Consider the following 22,913-nt stretch of genomic DNA (forward strand, 5'->3'; position numbering starts at 1 on the left):
ACGGACTTTCCATAATTAAACTGCGTAGATTCCAAAAGTAACATATTTTTTTTCTATCACGAAGGATTTTTTACAAATCAGTAAAAAAAGAAACTCTTACTTAGATCAAATTATTACTTCGTTTACCACAATGAACGTTTTTTTATTATTATTTCGTTTGTTAACAAATGTAAAATAATCTGAAAAACATGGAAGAACAACTTTGATGTCAAATAAATATGCATACTCATTCTTCCTGAATTTTTCTGAAACATACGTCTTTTAATCTCAAAACTACGTGTTGTGGTTTTTCTTTTATATATTGCTTTGGGAGCATCTCATTTCAATAGCCAGTAGTAATCAGCCATCACGCTCATGTTCTACCTGGTTGATACCTCCTCTCTATTTCACATATATCTTGATGAAACTTTTAATATTGTTATGTGCTGACAGCATCGGAAGTTTCAAGGAAATAGTCAATACATGAGTGTAAGACATGAGCTTTCAAGATTAAATTACAACCCAACTCTTTTTATTTATCGAGTATGTTATTAAGAATATTTTCGTAATTGGGGTCATTGTTGTTTCTAGTAAATCTGTCAGTGACATCTTTAAAAGCAGTCTACGCTTTTCTTCAACTTTCCTTATTATCCTTTTGAACTGTTCATCCTAAATCAATCTGTTAACCAGAGGCCTTAGTAAAAATTCCTTCAAGTTTTGCTTCTGAAAGACCTGGGAATTGTTCAAATAGATACTTGAAGTACCATCTTTACAAACTTCTTCATTAAGACCATATTCATGTGAAGTAGAAGTAATCCGATCTTGTTTGGGTCAACTAAACTCTTACGTCCAGTTTTTTCGATCCTGGTGTAGAATATTGCTTGACCATTGCACCTCTTTCCAGTGCCGATTTCGTACTCTGCTGTCCCATTAACACAAAAGACACGGAATCTTTGTACAATGGGAGACAAAAACAAATCATGCAAACAGCTTTTAAGTTTTCACGAAATATCCAACTATGTTCTTTGTATTTGTGATTGAAAATCAAGATTTTCATACGTTTCCTTTAAAAGAACCAAATGAGCAATAGAAACAGAAAAATATACGTTACTATTGTGAAGACGAAGACCTTTTACACTTCTTTTAGAAGAATCATTTGTAACAGATTTACCGCTGTGCATTTAATTTGGTGCCTACAGTTGTTGCAAGGTAGCTTTCTTTTTGCCAATGACGCATATTGTTGATTGTGTACTGTGCAAATCCCACCTTTTTTCGAAATTTGTTGAAGGTTCTTGGAAGTAAAATTTATAAAACAAATATTGGTTTAACGAAAACACATTAGGACATTGTTTAATTTTTTTATAAACGCGCGTGATTTGTATAACAAGCGGCTAGCCGAGATAAAATAAAAATGTTATTGAACAGCTACTGTTAGTGTGCTAAAGACCTCGGAAGCTATAGGTGTGAGTACGCATATTAATTGGAAAACTACATAATTTGACCAGATACATTTATTGAGTTCGAACGTTACAAACCGTTCAACTTCAGTGAATTAACTTCGGACGTTAGTATTTCCACGAGGAAGGTATATATCTTTTTTGACAAGAAATGAATTTCTAACCAGTGTGAGGCTAGCCAAGAAAGGCGTTGTTAGCTTAAGCGAGGTACAATAATATCACCTCAGTACTAGCTCGGATGTAAGACTCAATATCATCTGTAAGTTTGTAACACCGTTCTATATAAACCATCATTTGTAATATTAGTAGTAACTGTTATTATAAATTGCATTTTTGTTTGTTTCTATATTAAAATATATTTATGTTAAAAAAATCGTGTGTATCAATCTTGTTGGCAAATATAATAAATTTAATATATATTAACATTCAATTAACTTTTAAATTAAAATTAAAATTTCCGGTTATTTGAAATAGTGATACGTTAAAATAGTATCACAATAAATCGGAGACTCGTCCGAAATAAATTATAATGTAAATTACAATACATTATTTGGTTCATAGTCTGCAGCTACTAGCATTCGCTACAGAGCAAAAATAGTGTTATATGCATGGTTTCTTGGCTCACCAGACCAGTGGAATTCCAAAAGCAAAGACATTCTATTACCTGTAATCCATTGTCTCAACTATCTGACACAAATGTGTGGAGGCCATGATTTGTTTTGGTTCCCAAGTTTTATGTAAAAAACACGCGTAATACTCTTTTCTTTTTTTACGAATTCTGTAATGTTTTGCTTTTGTTTCTTTACAACAAATTTACCACAAATATAACAGAATATGGTTGGGTCATTTACACAACCCCTTGGTGCCCTAGCAATGAATAACTGCTATTGAAAAGAAAAAAAATAATTTCAAACTGCACGCACAAAGAAATCCATTCCAGAAATGACACGTCATGCGGCCTGTTAACTGTTTATATATTAGCGGTGTTTTTCTCGTGAGTTCTAGAACGATCGCTAAGACTTTTTACGTTGTGAATGGTCCATAGCTAGTGGTTGTCAACATTTTAAGCATAACAAAATGTAAAAAAATTTCAATAAAAGTTATTCACTTATATAAAATAGCATACAACGTTTTGTGAAAAATCTGTATGTGATGGAAAAAAATGGATTTTATTTTCAGATTCAACGTAAATAATTTTGCGAAGTTATTTTTATTGATTTCCTGTTTTGATATTTCTAAATCAAATTTTAGTTGTTCTAATTACTTTTTCAATATTCTTGCTATATCTAATAATATACACGTATTAAATTCAACGATGCTTTTGCAAGCATTTTTATCAGCATGTTCCACGTTAAATATGTGTAATTAGAAACGTTTTTTCTATTATCTTACCTTTTAATGATTATTTTTGAGCTTAATTTAATTGTAACACTAACTTTACTGGCTGACGATATGTGTCTTCTCGAAACGTCGTGCTAAATAAACTAGAGAAAGTTTTCATTTAGAACTGTTCATTTATTTTTTGTTATCATTTGTCTAATAGTCCAAACTGTAATTTCATTTTCTCCACTCGAATAATAAAAGCAGTAGTACGACAAATATCTAATAAAGTAAGTAGAGTTCTTACCTATTCCAATGAATTTGGTGTGTAACGAATATCTAACAATTCAAAGTGTTCAAAGGTTTCCTGGTTCATGAAACGTTCAGTAACACAAGTATTTGACGCTCTAGTGAGAGTAGGTGTTGTATTTCAAAGACTAAACTTGCAGAGTTAGAAGTAACTGATAATTAAAAATGTGCATACTTTCCCTGATATGTGAAACTTGTGGTGTCACAATATCCTGTAGTCCAAATTTAATAGATTTTCCACCTAATTTGTAAATAATGTATTGTTACTAATATATAAAAAATTAAAGCGTTTAAACGTTCCACCCGACAGATGGCATCTAAAGAGCCACCAACCGGCAACTACTCAAGTTTTTGTAGTTTCCTCCTCGTTGTTTAATTAAGTTTGTAGTGTTACAAGTATCTAACAATCTAAAGTATATCCAGTTTCGCATAACTGATCAAACTTGTATAGTCTCAGATATCTAATTATCCAAAGCTAGTAGACTTTCCACGAGTTTGATGAGAATCTTTGTTACAAAGTATCTAAAAATTCAAAATGTGTAGTCTTCTTACTTGACAGGTGAGATTTTAGGTCTCCACGTATATAGCAACCTGAAATTTGTAGTTTTCTTCCTTGATACACAAGAATTGTAGTATCCAAGTATGTGGTAGCTCGAAGTGCGTACGTTTACCGAAACATTTTTAAAACGTTTCTTGTCATGAGTGTCTAACAACTCAAAGAAAGTAAACATTCTATCTAAATCATGAAACTTAGAGTATCAAAGACACCAACAAATTCAAAATTTGTATGTATACTTTTCACCTGCATGATAAACTTGTAGCGAGTGACACAAGTGCTGAAAGATTGAAAGAGAACAGAGTTTCCATCTGACCGATAAGAATACTCATGTAACAAGTTTCTAATAACTCAAAGTTTGTAAAGTTTTCACTTTACTGAAGGAACCTGTAGTAGTTTAGAAAAATCTACAAATTTGAAATGTGTAATTTTCTACTCGAATGAAGATAATTATAGTGTCAACAAAAATCAAACAATAAACATAATGCAAACAATCCATCTGATTGATTAAATCTGTTGAGTCGCAAGTATCTAAAAATTCAAATTATGTATAATTTTCATTTAATCGATGAAATGTGTATCACAACTTTCCACCTAATAGACGAAATGTATATTACAAGTATCACAACTTTCCACCTGATAGACAAAATGTGCATCACAAGTATCACAACTTTCCACCTGATACACGAAATGTGCATCACAAGTATCACAACTTTCTATCTGATAGATGAAATGTGCATCACAAGTATCACAACTTCCCACCTGATAGATGAAATGTGCATCACAAGTATCACAACTTCCCACCTGATAGATGAAATGTGCATCACAAGTATCACAACTTCCCACCTGATATATGAAATGTGCATCACAAGTATCACAACTTTCTATCTGATATATGAAATGTGCATCACAAGTATCACAACTTCCCACCTGATAGATGAAATGTGCACCACAAGTATCACAACTTTCTATCTGATATATGAAATGTGCATCACAAGTATCACAACTTCCCACCTGATAGATGAAATGTGCACCACAAGTATCACAACTTTCTATCTGATATATGAAATGTGCATCACAAGTATCACAACTTCCCAACTGATAGATGAAATGTGCATCACAAGTATCACAACTTCCCACCTGATAGATGAAATGTGCATCACAAGTATCACAACTTCCCACCTAATAGATGAAATGTGCATCACAAGTATCACAACTTTCTATCTGATATATGAAATGTGCATCACAAGTGTCACAACTTTCTATCTGATAGATGAAATGTGCATCACAAGTATCACAACTTCCCAACTGATAGATGAAATGTGCATCACAAGTATCACAACTTTCTATCTGATATATGAAATGTGCATCACAAGTATCACAACTTCCCAACTGATAGATGAAATGTGCATCACAAGTGTCACAACTTTCTATCTGATAGATGAAATGTGCATCACAAGTATCACAACGTCCCACCTGATAGATGAAATGTGCATCACAAGTATCACAACGTCCCACCTGTATCTAACAGTTAAAATGTTTGGATTTTACCCCTAAAAATTATACTTATAGTTTCACAAGTTTCAACACTTGAAAAAGAGAAGACGTAACTTTTTCATAAGAGTTGTAATGTCAGAAGCAAGTAATAACACAATAAACGTAAACCTTATCTCTGATTGATTAAACCTATATAGTTTCATTATTTGTAATTAAGCCCAAAACTACATAATGAGCTATCTGTGCTCTATCCGCTACGGGTATCACGGTCTGGTTTCTAGCAATGTACCTCCAAAGACATGCCGCCGTGCCGCTGAAGAGCACAATACATAAACAACTATCAAATGTTTTAAAGGATGTAATTTTTCTGTCTTGTTGTTGAAATCGGATTTTTACGTGTGTTTTTTTATAATACTTTAATATAAGAGGAATTAAATTAAAATATTATATTTTTAGAATGTTATTAGAAGTTTTTCATCAGAGATTGCCAGAAAAGGGGTACTTCAGACAAATTTTAAAGGGCACTTTAGACATACTTTAAAGTAACTTTAAACTAAGATATTTCTAATTTTTAAGAAAAGCTGTACAGAAGGCTATTCACGCATAGCTGTTCTTAGTTTTGAACTAATACACTTGGAATACTCTTATAACATAGAATTGTACGATGTATCTTTCAATTTAGGTGCTCGAAGAACCTTAGGAACAAGACTTACAAATCTAATGAGTCTCGTGTATAGAACACAAGCACCTACGACATGACTTTCTATCCTGGTTATGTCAATATGTGAACACGTTTTTGAGTACTAATCCGTATTTTGATTTTTCAGAGAAAACGGTGCTTTCTGGAACCGTTCCAAAGGGTAAAAGCGGCTATTCTTGCTAAAGCTTTCGAGAAAATGGGGGTTTATCATGTACAGATGGTCCATTAGGGAAGCCCAATTATATTTGTTCCGTCTACACAAGATTATTTTAAATCAATTTAACTAACACGGACTTGAAGAACAACAAAAGTTTGCAACTGTTACCTGTATATTGCTGTATTTCTTGTAACATCCATCAAATCATCGGCGAGCATGTTTGGTGTGATGGGAATTCGAACCCGCGATCCTCACATTACAAGTTGAGCGCCCTAGCCACCGGGTCATGAATCTACTTTAAAGTAAATTATTAATTAAGAGATTAAGAGGTTTCAAGTAAAACCGCAGAAAAGGTTATTTGGGTATAGCTCAGCTGTTCTTAGTTTTGACCAGCTAGATAACACCCAGTGGTATAGCGGTATGTCTGTGGACCTACAAATCTAAAAAACGGGTCTCGATACCTGTGGTGGACAGAACACAGATGACCTATTGTATAGCTTTGTGCTTAACTTTAAATAAACAAGAACAGATAAACTAGAGGGAAGGCAGCTAGTAGAAATATCCAAATATTGAAACTTGTCAGTGAGACATAGTTTAATATCTCTTCACACTTAAGTTTATTATTAATACTGAGTAATCAGAAACTTGCTTTGTACATTTTTTTTCGGGAAATATTTCCCATTAACATTTTTTCCACAAAAACTATTTTTTATTCAACATCAAGTCGTCCATTTAGTTTACAGGTGTCGCTGTCTATTCAAGTCCCTTTCGTGTCACATGTGAGAGTTTGAAAGAATAACCAACACAATTTTTTAGAATACTTTGACTCTATCCTCTACTACTTTCAGACTTTTATAGTTTTATTTTGTATAAATATGAATGTTTAAGTCAGTAATCAAAGACATACAGGTATGGATTTACAACGCTAAAATCAGGGATTCGATTCCCCTCGGTGGACTCAGCAGATAGCCCGCTATGGCTTTGTTATAAGAACCCCCCCTAGTTAACTGTAAAGTTAGATATTGTAAATGTTGTAGTTCCTCCCTATCCACAAAGAGAAAGAACTAAAATTATGTTTTTATGCTGCACTTTCTTAACGTTTCATAATGCAGCTTTATCTTATTCTCAGAAAACATCATTTTTAATAAAAAATAAATTTTGTATACTGATACAAAACTTTTGTACAGGTAGTTTATTTTTTTTTTTTAAATTGGACATAGTTTATGAAAGGAATACGGAGTTTATTTAAACATAATTTAAACTGAGGAATCAAGAAAACCCATAAGTTAAAGGGAAACTTTCTATACTATACAGATACTTTATATACTATACAGATACTTTATATATTATACAGATACTTTACATACTATACAGATACTTTATATATTATACAGATACTTTATATACTATAAAGATACTTTCTATATTATACAGATACTTTCTATACTATACAGATACTTTATGTATTATACAGATACTTTATATACTACACGGATATTTTATATATTATACAGGTACTTTATGTATTATACAGATATTTTATATACTATACAGATATTTTATATATTATACAGATACTTTATATACTACACGGATACTTTATGTATTATACAGATACTTTATATACTACACGGATATTTTATGTATTATACAGGTACTTTATGTATTATACAGATATTTTATATACTATACAGATATTTTATATATTATACAGATACTTTATATACTACACGGATACTTTATATACTATAAAGATACTTTCTATATTATACAGATACTTTCTATACTATACAGGTACTTTATGTATTATACAGATACTTTATATACTACACGGATACTTTATATACCATACAGATACTTTCTATATTATATAAGATACTTTCTACACAATACAGATACTTTCTATACTGTACAGATACTTTCTACACTATACAGACACTCTATACATTATACAGATACTTTTTACACTATACAGATACTCTATACATTATACAGATACTTCACATATTGTACAGATACTTCACATATTGTACAGATACTTTATATACTATACAGATACTTTATATATTATACAGATACTTTCTATATTATATAAGATACTTTCTACACAATACAGATACTTTCTATACTGTAAAGATAATTTCTTTATTATACAGATACTTTCTACACTATACAGATACTTTCTATACTATACAGATACTTTCTAAACTGTACAGATACTTTCTATACTATACAGATACTTTCTATATTATACAGATACTTTCTACACTATACAGACACTCTATACATTATACAGATACTTTTTACACTATACAGATACTCTATACATTATACAGATACTTCACATACCATACAGATACTTTATATACTATACAGATACTTTCTACACTTTACAGATACTTTCTACACTTTACAGATACTTTCTATACTATACAGATACTTTCTATATTATACAGATACTTTGTATACTATACAGATACTTTATATATTATACCGATACTTCAACATAGCATCACAAAGTCTGATCTTTTATTTATTTATTTTCAATACGGTTTTAACAGGCGATCATTGAAGTGTAAAACTATTAATAAATTATAATATGTCATTTCCTGCAAGTGCAACGGCATTACGGAAAAATTACAACATACAGTATACATATATAGATATTAATTCGGCCCAGCACGACCACGTAGGTTAAGGCGTTCGACTCGTAATCAGTGGGTCACGGGTTCGAATCCCAGTCGTACCAAACATACTCGCCCCTTCAGCCGTAGAGGCGTTATAATGGAACGATCATCCCTCTATTCCTTGGTAAAAGAGTAGCCCAAGAATTGGCGGGCGGTCATGATGACTAGCTGTCTTCCCTGCTAAATTAGGGACAGCTAGTGCAGATAGCCCTCGTGTAGCTTTGCGCGAAATTTAAAACAAACAATTTAGAAATTGTATTTTACCATTCTACATGTTTAATTTTTATTAGTATTTCTCTGTTTTAAGTTTTATTCAGGTTGTTCTCTGTTGCCTACCTTAGTTATTTCGTATTAAATTTATTGAGCCTTGCGAACTTGCCGACAGTCTCATGGAAAAGTGGGGTCAACAGCTACAAGGAGAGATCGGTTTCTTGTCAGTTCAGTTATTACCACAAATCATTGTCTTTTCGATCAAGCGAGCTTGTAAAGAGTTCCCATCAGCTGATGATTTGAAGGCCATAGTCATGGGCGCCCGCAGAAATATTTTCAAGAAATGGCAAAATATGTATGTGAGAGGTCAGCTTTTACGGTGCACGTCAGCAAACCACAAGAGTGTGTTATGTATGTTTAAACGCAAATATAAATTTACAGTTTTAATAAAACAATTCTTAGCATATGTACTTTAACTACGATACTAAGCTTACATTATAATTTGTGCAACCATTTGTGAAGTGTAAGGTAAAATATCCCCTGTTGCCCCTATCTGCGGGCGTCCAGGACCATAGTATGATATGACTGGCATAGTTTTGTATATATTCGTAATAACATTTATTATTTATTATTCGTAATAACATTTAAAATGTTGGAAAGTTTCAGTTTTTGTAGGATTTATATTTTATATTTTATAACGATATTTGAAAACGCTATTTTGGACACTATGGAGCTGAATACCAAATTCAGAATTAAGATGGCCCGGCATGGTTAGGTGGGTTAAGGCGTTCGACTCGTAATTTGGTGGTCGTGGGTTCGAATCCCCGTCGCACCAAACATGCTCGTCCTTTCAGCCGTGAAGGCATTATAGTGTTACGGTCAATCTCACTATTCGTTGAGTAGCCCAAGAGTTGGCGGTGGGTAGTGATGACTAGTTGCCTTCCCTCTAGTCTTACACTGCTAAATTAGGGACGGCTAGCGCAGATAGCCCTCGTGTAGCTTTGTGTGAAATTCAAAACAAATCAAACCTATTTTGTCAGAGTTAATTCCCTTCAAAAATTGACTGCAGACGTGTATGATGTTTAGACATGGAATGTTGTGTTTAAAGTTCTTTAACGTGAGATTTACAAATAAACGTTGATACACAGGGTATTTTCACCACTATGCCTGTCTTGAATCTTCAAGTGTCTCAGGTATGTTGATTCATTAATTGTCATCTATTCTGTTGTTTGACACCTGTTGTCATTCATCTCATCTATTCTGTTGTTTGATCCCTGTTGTCATTCATCTATAACATGCGGAATATATTGCATTAGTTTCTTATTATTTATATTTTTAATACTTGGATAGTTGTTTTAAGGATAATTAGACAAAGCTTTAGATATGAAATAAGATAAAGTTAAGAGTTTTTGGCTTCTGAGACATCGAATGAGAAACCTTTGTAGTTAAAGCTTTTAATGTTATTTTTCTTCAGAAAACAAGCATTACTTTGCTATTATTATAGTTTACAATAGGTACATTAATGTATGTTAACTATATTATATAGGATTAGACAATTTAAGGTTTTATTATTCTAGGAAATAGTGTTACGACATTAGGTTTATTAAACATCGTAAAATCGGCTTACTACTGTTCTGAGACAGTACGATTAAGTTATTAGTTACTAAAGCTATTAAGTATGAAATTGGAACAAATAATTATCATAACTGTTCGCTCATTAAGTAGAATGATTTATTAATTTAAGACTTAAAAGTGTTGTTTTTGTTCTTTGGTATTTGTTGATAATTTAATAAGTTAGTAATTATTTAATTTGTAATTAGTTACGTGTATTAAGAAATGTGATGTCATAGTAAATAGAGAATGTTAGTTTAATGTATAAATTGTTAAGCAACTTAATTATTGTTAGTTATACTAATATTCGGGGTGATGTTGGAAATAGAGAGTATACACTAATCACGTTCAATGTGGTTAGAGGTATTTCAGCAGTAAGTTTGATGAAATGTGTGTGTGATAAATAAGGGTAGTGAGTCGTGTTTAAAAATTGTAGACTTATTTCTAGAATTTACTAAATTCAAAAAGAGACAGTACTCAAAAGCTTGTTTTTTGTTAAATTTGCATAAAGCTACACGAGGCCAATTTGCCCTAGCCGTTTCTAATTTAGCAACGTAAGACTAGAGAAAAGACAGCATGTCATCAACCCCCCACCGCCAACTATTGGAATTGACCATCACATAATAACGACCCCACGGCTGAAAGAGCGAGCATATTTGGTACGACAGGGAATCGAATCTAACCCGCGACCCTCATATTATAAGTCGACCGTCCTAACAGCCTGGCCTAAAATGAGATATCTGAATATATGTTTATAGTTAAGCACAAAGGGCTATCTGTGCCCTTCCCACCATGGGTATCGAAACCCGGTTTCTAGAGTTGTAAGTCAGATGAGATACCGCTATCCTACTGGGGGAGGGAAAGTATAAGTAATAAAAAATTAATAAAGTTTGTTGATGATATTAAACTGTGGGGATATCTAGTTGTATAGAGGATGCTGAGGCAACATAGAATGATTTGGATCAATTGTGCAAATAATTGAAAAACGATTTTTAGTTACAGAGATGCGCAGTGACAGATGCAGGTTGTGAACCATGCCTATAGCATGATTGAAGAAAAAGACCTTGAAGTCAATAGTAACCAAACCATACGAGCTATCGAAGTTGTGCTCTGTTGCTAACAGTAAAACTAATGGATATATAATATGTACTTATAAAAATTGATTACTACCCATAGAGTATAATTAATCTCTCTACAATAATTTCTAGTTAGACCTCACTAGAATACTGGGTACTTATCTAAGAAAGGATACTTACTTGGCGAAAGGATTTCAGAGAAATAACACTATCGTGATCCTAAGGACGAAAAGATTGTTTCATTATTTCATAAGGATAAGCTAAGATGTGTTAACCCTTTTTCTCTTGAGAAAAGAAAAGAAAATGCTATCTGATTGAAATTTACAATATTATCTGTAGTATCCATGGGACAAAGACCCCTATGATCTGTTATGAAGACAGACTAGGCTCCATTTAATTATTTTGTAACAGGAAAATTCACTTACAAAATAAGTTACTGTCGCTGGTAGTAGAGACGAGCACTTTACAAGGTTTTAAAATATGAAATTGATTATTTACAGGAAAGAAACATTAAAAATGGGTTATGTATTTACTTTCTTAAAAATGGGTTAAGTATTTACTTTCTTAAAAATAAATGTGAAAGAATAATCTTGAAAAATCAAAAGGACTGTTGTCTGTAGGTTATGTTATATATCTATGTACGAACTACAGATTTTTAGTCTATCCTTTGTATTAAAGATCATTAACATGTGTCAATGGGTACCACTCTGGTTTTTCAAACACTAATGAATTATGGGTCATATAAAACATCATTAAGTAGCTTGCACTTATAGGATTAATTATAGAATTCTGGTTTTAACTTCATCTGCAGGGTAGGGCAAGTGTTAAATTATTGAACGTATCTTAAATATACTAAAGGAACAGAGAAAAACGAAGTGGCTGATAGTCTATCACATTCAATATAACACGATACGATGTCCGTGAGGGGGTAGAAAAACAACTACATTATGTATGCAGTTTAGACTAGTTTTGAAATTTAAAAGCAACCAAGGTGCACATACTTCTCTATTATTTGAAGTTAAAACTATACCATAAGACACTCAACCATTTTATACAAAACTGCGGTAAAGCAAACAGTCATATCTCAGCAACATTTACAGCAGACTTATTTTATTCGACTATACATTAATGGTTTTAGTTTGTTTTGAATTTCGCGCAAAGTTACACGAGGACTATCTGCGCTAGCCGTGCCTGATTTGGCAGTGTAAGACTAGAGAGAAGGCAGCTAGTCATCACCACTCACTGCCAACTCTTGAGCTACACATTAAAACGTTCTCACGAATAAAAAAAGGCGAATATGCTTAGATTCGAACCCACGACCCGCAGGTTATGAATCAAGCGTTCTAACCACCTGGACACGTTGGGCCCACTCGATTCTGTTCTTAATTTTAAACAAAACAAAAGAAACTTTCCATGTCGTTATTTCAAATTTTTAAGATTTTAACTTTACACGTTTGATTCGTATGCTCACAATTCAAGCTTATCAGTTTGTTTTCAACATGTTTCAATGTGTCAACAAATGTGCACACTGTTGTTATTACTTCAATAAATGTGTTATGTGTAATATAAATATAGAAACATATAAACAAGTTAAACTCGGATCACATAATCTTCTCTTCTCAAAAATAAACAGCGGATCTTATATCAACATAAATTATTTTAACCCTTTAAAAGAAATACGTAATAGAAAAAAAACAGTTTGTTAATTTTTAATATGAAGAAATCAAGTTTGGTGAAAAGTCTCTTCGGCAGATAAACTCCCAAAACAAACACTGTTGCTCTGAGCAGAATCTATTCAATCTCAAAACTGGTGTTTTACGAATTTCCCACTTTCAAATTAAGATAAACCAGAAGGTGATAACTGCAATATCTTTCTATCTGGCGTCGAAATTTTAAGAGTTTGTATTATCAAGGGATACATTAAGCTTAGGAGCCTTTGGCTTCCCAACTGTCTTTTTTTAATGGCATATCATAGGATTATTCAATGTTTACAAAAGATAAGCTATAACAAAATATTCAAAAGTTATCATGAATAATGATTTACGTTGGAAACCAGCATTTGATTCGATAAACAGTTTCTCTGATCATAAATAGCCGTCTTAATTTTGCAATAATATAGCTGAAATATTGCTCAACCATATTATGTTTAAACCTTTAGGTGTTAGTGTCACTATTATCACTTGAGCCTCAGCAAGTAAAAAAACAAACCCAATAACAGAAGAAAAAAAACGAATGAAAAATTGTGCAACTCAGACATACTAATAGTAGGTGTCTTACTGTATCATGGCTATGTAACCACAAACATTCGGAAACAAGCATAAAAAACGCAAAATAAAGAGCAAGGTTTCTTTATTCAAAACCGAGCACTAAAACCAAAGTTCATCAAAGGAAGGTTTATTCTGATAACATCAACGACAGAAATACCTACAAGTATCAAGGTGATCAATGTGATAGTACTTACATTGGTAAAACGAGATGCAATGTAAGCATAAGGACCATGACAATCTACCATAAAACACAACGCAACAAATCAGCATCCAATCAACATTAACAACTTTAATATAGTGCACCAAGAATAACATTAATAGAAGTAAGATGATATAAGCATTAACAATTAGAAAACTAAAATCTAATTTAAATCAAACACAGACGTCACCCGACATGTTTTCTACATCGGAAGAAAATGCTCACGCATTATTTCACAAAATAGAGATAGTTACTAAATTATAGCCACATAAGTGGTTGAAACTTGATAAATGTTAAATAAAAATAAATAATCTACTTTGGACTTTTCTTTAAAATTTATAGTGGATTTTCTCTCCTCAGAACGAGAAACAGGAAAGATTTGATCTGTCATCTTCATGAAAACTGAATAAAGATGACAAGTATACAACTATTGCCCAAGATATTTTCTTGTAATTTTGTATGACAAGACGTCTACCACAAAATCTGAGATACATTTTTTTTGAAGTGGGTTTGTCGTCATCAAGAATCCCTTGTGTTTATTACAAGATATCAAATGTTTATTAATATGCGTTTAAGAAGTAAAATTAACGAAGTGGTTAAAAAGCAAAACATTTTATACTGAAAAGTAATCTATAATATTTTGTATATTTTGGAACGATTGAGTTTATTATTTATTAATAAATAACGTAATTTTTAAAGGAAGAAAACCCACTAGAACTTATAAACACATAAAGGGAGAAAATGATAATAGGTAATCATAAAGACACTGACTAGAATTTAGATACAAATTAGGACAGCTCTTTAGTGACACATGTTTATCTTGACTGGAACATGAACCAGACATTGTATGACTAAGTGTATGTTTTTCTTAATGTAACAGTTGATATAAAAATTTAGTAGTAAAGAATTTTTATAAAACGTACAATTTGAGTACTATTGTGATTTAGACACTCATTAAGATAATTTCAGATTCCCTTACGTTCAGGTTTAGCACAAAGTTTTTACGAAAAGCAACCGATCTTCATGATAAAAGTCAAACCCTTGAACTTCGGCGTTTATTTTTCTACGTCATTATTTATATAAGAAAACAAATCTTAAAACAATATTTAGAAGTACGAAAATATAATGTTTGCTTAAAATAAAACTAATTCTTTTTACAAACGTTTTCAGTTGTAATTTCTTTTATTCTATTACTCTTTCTTTACTGTAAACATGGTATTACTCTTTCTTTATTGTAAACATGGTATTACTCTTTCTTTACTGTAAACATGGTATTACTCTTTCTTTATTGTAAACATGGTATTACTTTTCCTTTGTAAGCATGGTATTACTTTTCCTTTATAAGCATGGTATTACTTTTCCTTTATTGTAAACATGGTATTACTTTTCCTTTATAAACATGGTATTCCTTTTCCTTTATAAACATGGTATTACTTTTCCTTTATTGTAAACATGGTATTACTTTTCCTTTATTGTAAACATGGTATTACTTTTCCTTTATAAACATGGTATTACTTTTCCTTTATAAACATGGTATTACTTTTCCTTTATTGTAAACATGGTATTACTTTTCCTTTATTGTAAACATGGTATTACTTTTCCTTTGTAAGCATGGTATTACTTTTCCTTTATAAGCATGGTATTACTTTTCCTTTATTGTAAACATGGTATTATTTTTCTTTATAAACATGGTATTCCTTTCCCTTTATAAACATGGTATTATTTTTTCCTTTATTGTAAACATGGTATTATTCTTTTCCTTTATTGTAAACATGGTATTACTTTTCCTTTATAAACATGGTATTCCTTTTCCTTTATAAACATGGTATTACTTTTCCTTTATTGTAAACATGGTATTACTTTTCCTTTATTGTAAACATGGTATTACTTTTCCTTTATAAACATGGTATTACTTTTCCTTTATAAGCATGGTATTACTTTTCCTTTATTGTAAACATGGTATTACTTTTCCTTTATTGTAAACATGGTATTACTTTTTTCCTTTATAAGCATGGTATTACTTTTCCTTTATAAGCATGGTATTATTTCTTTCTTTATTGTAAACATGGTATTACTTTTCCTTTATAAACATGGTATTACTTTTCCTTTATAAACATGGTATTACTTTTCCTTTATTGTAAACATGGTATTACTTTTCCTTTATTGTAAACATGGTATTACTTTTCCTTTATAAACATGGTATTACTTTTCCTTTATAAGCATGGTATTACTTTTCCTTTATTGTAAACATGGTATTACTTTTCCTTTATTGTAAACATGGTATTACTTTTCCTTTATTGTAAACATGGTATTACTTTTCTTTTATAAACATGGTATTACTTTTCCTTTATTGTAAACATGGTATTACTTTTCCTTTATAAACATGGTATTACTTTTCCTTTATAAACATGGTATTACTCTTTCTTTACTGTAAACATGGTATTACTCTTTCTTTATTGTAAACATGGTATTACTCTTTCTTTACTGTAAACATGGTATTACTCTTTCTTTATTGTAAACATGGTATTACTCTTTCTTTATTGTAAACATGGTATTACTTTTCCTTTATAAGCATGGTATTACTCTTTCTTTACTGTAAACATGGTATTACTTTTCCTTTATAAGCATTGTATTACTTTTCCTTTATAAGCATGGTATTACTTTTCCTTTATTGTAAACATGGTATTACTTTTCCTTTATAAGCATTGGATTACTTTTCCTTTATAAGCATGGTATTACTTTTCCTTTATTGTAAACATGGTATTACTTTTCCTTTATAAACATGGTATTCCTTTTCCTTTATAAACATGATATTACTTTTCCTTTATAAACATGGTATTACTTTTCCTTTATTGTAAACATGGTGTTACTTTTCCTTTATTGTAAACATGGTATTACTTTTCCTTTATAAACATGGTATTACTTTTCTTTTATAAGCATGGTATTACTATTCCTTTATTGTAAACATGGTATTATTTTTCCTTTATTGTAAACATGGTATTACTCTTTCTTTATTTTAAACATGGTATTACTTTTCCTTTATAAACATGGTATTACTCTTTCTTTACTGTAAACATGGTATTACTTTTCCTTTATAAACATGGTATTACTTTTCCTTTATAAACATGGTATTACTTTTCCTTTATTGTAAACATGGTATTACTTTTCCTTTATTGTAAACATGGTATTACTCTTTCTTTATTCTAAACATGGTATTACTTTTCCTTTATAAACATGGTATTACTTTTCTTTTATAAGCATGGTATTACTTTTCCTTTATTGTAAACATGGTATTACTTTTCCTTTATAAACATGGTATTACTTTTCCTTTATTGTAAACATGGTGTTACTTTTTTTTTTATAAGCATGGTATTACTTTTCCTTTATTGTAAACATGGTATTACTTTTCCTTTATAATCATGGTATTACTTTTCCTTAATAAACATGGTATTACTTTTCCTTAATAAACATGGTATTACTTTTCCTTTATTGTAAACATGGTATGGTGGTGGTTTCATTGAGTGAAAATAAGAGTCCATATTGATTAAGAGCTTATTAATTTTCAAGCTCTTACTTGTTTAAAATTAATTCTAACTTTTTTTCTTAATCTCATGTATATATGTTTTAATCTTAATTGTCTTACACGCAGGTGATATGGGTTTTTTTTTCTAATTATTTATTTCAGCTTCATATGATATAAAACTATTAAAAAGTGTATTATTTTCAGGAATATTGATTTTAGGCCTGGCACTCTGTTAGTTCATCAGCGACGTTATTTGGTTAATGAAAGCTTTCTTCACAGCATGTTGGGTCAGGTCTGGAGTTAGAGTGTTAGAGTTTTATTCGCATGTTTTGTGACAAAAGAATTACGTATCAATGGTAAAAATAGACAATGCTAGGAAGTCTGTCTACTTGTAATTTATTGCTATCGTCTCGAATTTGTTGCAGTGATATCGGACCGACCACATCTTGATAATATACAAATTTGTATGGATACCAACTCCATCCATACTGTAGGAAAATTCAGAGATCTTCCATCTAAATTCAGAGATGCAGATAGCATACCTTCTTCCCAATATCCTGGATTTGTTTAAGAAAGAACAGTAGCAGTGTTTTGAATTAAGCACAAAGCTACACAATGGGCTATCTGTGCTGTGCCTAACACGGGTATCGAGACCCGGTTTTTAGCGTTGTAAGTCCGCAGACATGCCGCTGAGCCACTGAGGGCACCAGTAGCAGAACAGATAAGTAGAGGATGCAAAGCGTTGTTATTCCGATCACTCTACTATATATGGAAGTTACATCGCAATGGATTTATAAAGAAATAAAATGCTACAGATATTATAATCTAGTACTTGCAGTTGTAGTAAAAAGAAAAGAAAACCAATATTTCTATCAAAATGGTGTTTTGGTTTCAAAATTTTATTTTGATAATCACTGTTACTATATTATAAATTTCTGTCAATGGATTTGTTTTGCATAGCCCTGCATATATCTAAATCTCCATTCATTATTCACATTTGCGTAGTAATATACCAAGCCAAATGTTGTATTCCTTAATCTAAAATTCCAATACATAATGCATCTTTCTTTTCATAATGGCCCCTGCATGGCCAAGCGCGTAAGGCGTGCGACTCGTAATCCTAGGGTCGCGGGTTCGCGCCCGCGTCGCGCTAAACATGCTCGCCCTCCCAGCCGTGGGGGCGTATAATGTTACGGTCAATGCCACTATTCGTTGGTAAAAGAGTAGCCCAAGAGTTGGCGGTGGGTGGTGATGACTAGCTGCCTTCCCTCTAGTCTTACACTGCTAAATTAGGGACGGCTAGCACAGATAGCCCTCGAGTAGCTTTGTGCGAAATTCAAAAACAAACAAACAAACAAAACAAACTTTTCATAACTTTTTAACTCTTAAGCAACGGAGTTAGAGAGGAAGAAATGGAGCTTGAAGACATGAGTCTGTTTATTGCGAATGTTACTACTTATCTACGTCATACAACCTGAAGGCGGATCCTGGGAAAAAAGACCCGCATTACAAGCATTAGTTTGGTGTATGGCACGTAGTTAAATGTATATTACTCTCAATAAGAGTATAAGTTCTGCATACCTTTAAGAAAAATAAATTTAAATGTTCTTCCAGCTATGAGTTGTTTTATTGTGAAAGTTAAAGAAATAAATGAAGGGTTGTTTTTTCTCTTATATATTTACTCTATGATTTTTTGTTTGTAACTAAACACAAAGCTACGCATTGAACTATCTGTGCTCCACTCACTACGGGTAACGAAACTCGGTGTCTTGCGTTGGAAGTCCTCAAATGTACCGCTGTGCCAGTGGGAGACTTATTGTATCCAGAAATGGGATTTTAGTCTAATTAATGTTTGTTATGTTCTAATGGAATTAGAAACGAATCATAGCCTAAGAAAACGAAAACAAATAGAAGTTATCTTAAAGCATAAAGATGCACGTGTACTGGTGTACTACATCCAGTAGTGGAGCTTTGAGTGCTGCAAAGGGGCAGTTCGTGCTCAGCCATAAGATAAATATCCATTAATATCATATTTCTTGATGACGAGAAACCCACTTGAAATATATATGTATCTCAGAACGGCTGGTATGGGTATTAACACTTTTATTGGTAAACAGAGAACAACGTTTCGACCTTCCTAGGTCATCTTCAGGTTATGAAAGAGAAAGTTTGAATGTGATCATTGACGAACACATGTCTTAGGGACGAGAGTATAAACCTTTCTTAATCTGAAAATGATCTAGGAAGGTCGAAACGTTGTTCTCTGTTTACCAATAAAAGTGGTAATACCCATACCAGCTGTTCTGAGATACAATATCATATTTAATTTCTACGCAGATGTCTCCATGATAAAATAGAATGAATTTGGATTACAAATTATCAGTTCTGTTTATATCCATACATACCGTACACATACATATATAGGTTTTCTAACAATAAGAAAGAGAGAGATATTTTTTTCTTTTATTTATCATAATGTTTTGTTCTTCGTAAGATAATCTTAAGTCTTCAGACTTATTACTGAGCTTGGGTAAACTGGATAATTGAATGTTAGACTTTTTCAAAGCAATGAATAATTTTTATAGTGAAGGTCCTTCACTAGCTACTCAATTTTGAATCTTAATAACGTGAAAACGTCCTCTCAGTGTAAAATATTTCAAGGAAGAAATATATATATATATATTTTAAACTGCTTACTTGTTGTAGGCTTCTTATCTCCAATTGGTACATTTACCTTTCTCGATTGCGATACAGTGTACTCCACGATAAACTCATTTGATAAATTATTGGTATGGACGTTGGGTGATAAATATTTTTCCAGTAACGCACATTCTCTGTTCCATTTCCTGACAGCTATGACGCAAGTACCTTAAAATCCTAGACTTGTTACTTATTCGTTTGAAAGTGAAGGATTTGGAGATTCAACGAATATGAATAATTAATAAGCCAGCTAAATAATGATTATGTAACTTGTAATTTTAGTAAAAATAATGAGCCTTTGTACTAATTAATTATTTGCTTTAAAATATAATTTTGCTTAAAACAATCTGTCTATTACAGCTACAAGACGTGTACGTTACTCCGTAATTCAACAGAAATAAAGAAAATATTTCTTACCAAGAGCTGGAGAGATTGCTTTTCGTCGTTTCCACAATGTTTGTGTGTGTGTGTTTGGCTGTAATTAGTCTCAGTCTTCATTTGTTGTTTGCACATGCATGGAAATCCTGGAATGTCATGGAGTTTTGTATTCAATTCTTTCAGTACTGTGTTACGTTTTATAATTTATTTCGGACGAGTCTTCGATTTATTATATTACGTATGTTAACGTATTACTATTTCAAATAACCGGAAGTTCTAATTTTAATTTAGAAATTAATTAAATGTTAATGTGTATCAAATTAATGTTATTTGTCAACAAGATTGATACACACAATTTTCTTTTTTCACATGTCCCACGTTGATACAGCTGTAAGTCTACAGATTTACAACGCTAAAATCAAGGGTTCGATTCTCCTCGATAGACGCAGCAAACAGCCCAATGTGGCTTTGCTTAAGAAAAACACACACATACTCACTTTTTTGACACAAATATATGTTAATATAGAAACACGAAAACATACACTTTATGATAACGGTTATTAGTAATAGTTGTCACAAATCATGATTTATATACAATAAATTTGCAAAGTTACAAACAATAATAAAATTTAGAACTGAATATTGATAATCGAGGTCCACGACGAGCAAATTAATTCTGAGTTAATACTGCCACACCTCGCTTAACTTATCTAGCTTAGTTGGCTTTGCAACTGTTAGAAGTTGATTTTTCCTGTAATGAAGATATCTAATGTCCTGGTAGAAATGCTAACGTGTTTAATTCCACGAAGTTGGACTGTTTGTAATTTTCGAAATCTATAAACGTTCCTGGTCTAATTCAATAGTTTTCCGATTGATAGGCGTTAATCACAAGTGTAGCTTCCGAGGCCTACAGCACACTGACTGTAGCTATCCAATAATATTCTTAGTTTTCTCTTGATACGTCAATTTTTATTTACCAACCACGCGAATTTCTAAAAGTTTCAACAATGTTCAAGCACGCTAGCGATCTCGTAAAACAAATATTGTTGATTCTTACTCTCAAATTCCAAGAACATGTGAGACTTGTGCAACACATAGTCAACAATATACGTCACATGCAGAAACAAACGTAGGCATTAAAATAAATGTACAACAGTAAATCTGTTACAGCTGGAAAAACTATAAAATAAATGGTTTCTGTTAGAAAGGTCGAGGAATAGTTCTGGAACATTTAACATCAACGTTCCCACATTTCTTCATTTTTATTGATGACAAGCTGCACCACCGTATTTATCTCAGTTCTGTAAAATGGGAAATAGCTTTAATAGCTAATACTGTTCACTAACAGACTTTAAGCTAAGTACCTCCGTCTGGCTGATATCAAAAGTAAAATTGTGAAGATAATAAATAATATCGGTTTTATTTCACTATTTATTAATTTACTGAAAGTTAATCAATTAAGACTTTTTGTACGATTAGTTTTATTTAACCATAAGCTAAGAGTGGTTATTAAGGAAAAAATACAACTGATTAGCAAGTAAGTTTCGGCTAATAACTGTTAAGAGGAAGCTAACATTAGTTATTGAGGTTAGCTATGTTTGATCTTATTAGGATTTATTTAAGTTTGATTATGTGCTACAGATTATCTGGACTTAATTGATTATTTAGCCTGAAATACGTTTAATTAATCATTGCTGTTAAGCTAAAGTTGTCTACATATCAGAGTTAAACTTAGATTGACTGTAGTTATTACTGTAATTAAATCTGAATAGCGACTTGAGTTGAAACATTGTTTAGCTGTTAAGGTTTAAGAAAGGTTGATTAGGTGTTAAGATTGGTTAAACTTACAAACAATGTTTGTATTAATCTGAGGTTATATATTTCATATTAGAAATAACCTTTAGTTTACGTATATTCATGATTACAGATTTCACGAAATATCAAACTTACTTTTTAATAAGGAAGCCACTTAGATAAACCAATTTAAAGACACAAGAAACGCGTTGTTTTTATACTATCAGCATATTATCTAATTACAAGAAAATAAAAGCTATCAATAAAATTATCTAAACCATTCTGTGTATTTATATGTACAACAATAAATATGAGCATGATAGTAGATATCTGTTGTCAAACATACTTATCTGAGATAGTAATCATTGTTGTTTACTTCTGTAACGATAACTACCCATCTATAAACTTGACAAATAAATAATGTTAAAATATTTTTGGTGTTATGTAGATACTTAATTATAACTTGAATAAACTAAAGGGCACACATCTGCCA

At 31.6% G+C, this 22,913-nt stretch overlaps 2 protein-coding genes across 2 annotated transcripts in view; both read left to right on the top strand.

Annotated features, from left to right (window-relative positions):
- The window catches only part of LOC143240139 (nicotinamide N-methyltransferase-like), a 425,422-nt gene that overhangs the window by 180,645 nt on the left and 221,864 nt on the right, over positions 1-22,913 (top strand). The gene's annotated exons all lie outside the window — the stretch shown is intronic.
- LOC143238065 (histamine H2 receptor-like) overlaps positions 1-22,913 on the top strand; it is a 47,771-nt gene that overhangs the window by 22,501 nt on the left and 2,357 nt on the right.

This window comes from Tachypleus tridentatus, chromosome 13, assembly GCF_004210375.1.
Source record: "Tachypleus tridentatus isolate NWPU-2018 chromosome 13, ASM421037v1, whole genome shotgun sequence".
Classification (NCBI taxonomy): domain Eukaryota; kingdom Metazoa; phylum Arthropoda; class Merostomata; order Xiphosura; family Limulidae; genus Tachypleus; species Tachypleus tridentatus.